General features: G+C 44.0%; 1 protein-coding gene across 13 annotated transcripts in view; it reads right to left on the bottom strand.

Annotated features, from left to right (window-relative positions):
* The window catches only part of LOC106868432 (supervillin), a 269304-nt gene that overhangs the window by 52033 nt on the left and 216210 nt on the right, over positions 1–1061 (bottom strand). The gene's annotated exons all lie outside the window — the stretch shown is intronic.

Genomic DNA, 1061 nt, shown 5'->3' with positions numbered 1-1061 from the left:
TTAAAAGTGCGAGTAGAAACAATAGAATTCTGAGACAGTTAAAACTTTTGTCTAGAATCAATTACTAGCCTGATAGACCCCGCTATGTCAAGATGGACTTATATATTCTTCCTCACATTTGGATTTTATATATGCTCTCTCCCACTTGGATTTAATATGTTGCCACATTTATAATATGTCTTTTTTCTACATTTTCTACATTTTCGTGCAGCTGAAGATTGCTCTTCATATTGCATTTAAGGTAATGCTCACATTACTTAAATAAATTGAAGTAGCATGAAACGTGCGTACTGCAATCACTTTTGAAATCCGTGTTGCTTATTGTTTGATTCACACACATGTATATGTAGATTTGTGTCAATGTGTGTATGTGTGTGTGTATGTATATTTACACACACACATGAACTTATATATGCATGTGTGTGTGTGGGGGGGGAACCTGTGGAAAAGATAGACCCAGGAAGACATGGGATGAGGTGGAGAAGCACAAGTTTCGAAAATTGGGCCTCACAAAGAAAATGACAAGTGACCGAGACCTTTGGAGATATGCTGTGCTTGAGAGAACCTGGCAAGCAAAGTAAGGTTGTAGCTGTGGTCGATGCCAGTGTCGCATAACTGGCCCAGTTAAAAGCACCCTTCAATCGTCAGGCAATATGCTGTGCTTGAGAAGACCTGTTGAGTCAAGTGAAATCGTAGTCGTAGCCAATGCCAGTGCCACTTCACTGGCATCTGTGCTGGCATGTAATAAGCACCATTCGAGCATGGTTGATGCCAGTGCTGCCTGACTGGCTCCCGTGATGGTGACACATAAAACGCACCATTTGAGTGTGACCAATGTCAGTGCCATCTGACTGATACCCAAGCTGTTGGCATGTAAAAAGGCACCGTTCGAGCATGGTCAATGCCAATGCCACCTGACTGGCTCCCGTGCCGGTGGCACATAAAAAGCATCCACTACACTGTAGGAGTGGTTGGCGTTAGGAAGGGCATCCAGCTGTAGAAACCTTGCCAGATCAGATCGGTGCAGCCTCCTGGCTTGCCAGCCCTCAGTCAAACCATCC

Source organism: Octopus bimaculoides, chromosome 1, assembly GCF_001194135.2.
Source record: "Octopus bimaculoides isolate UCB-OBI-ISO-001 chromosome 1, ASM119413v2, whole genome shotgun sequence".
NCBI lineage: Eukaryota > Metazoa > Mollusca > Cephalopoda > Octopoda > Octopodidae > Octopus > Octopus bimaculoides.
Note: the sequence above shows the minus strand (reverse complement) of the source record. Positions and strands in the feature narration are given on the sequence as shown.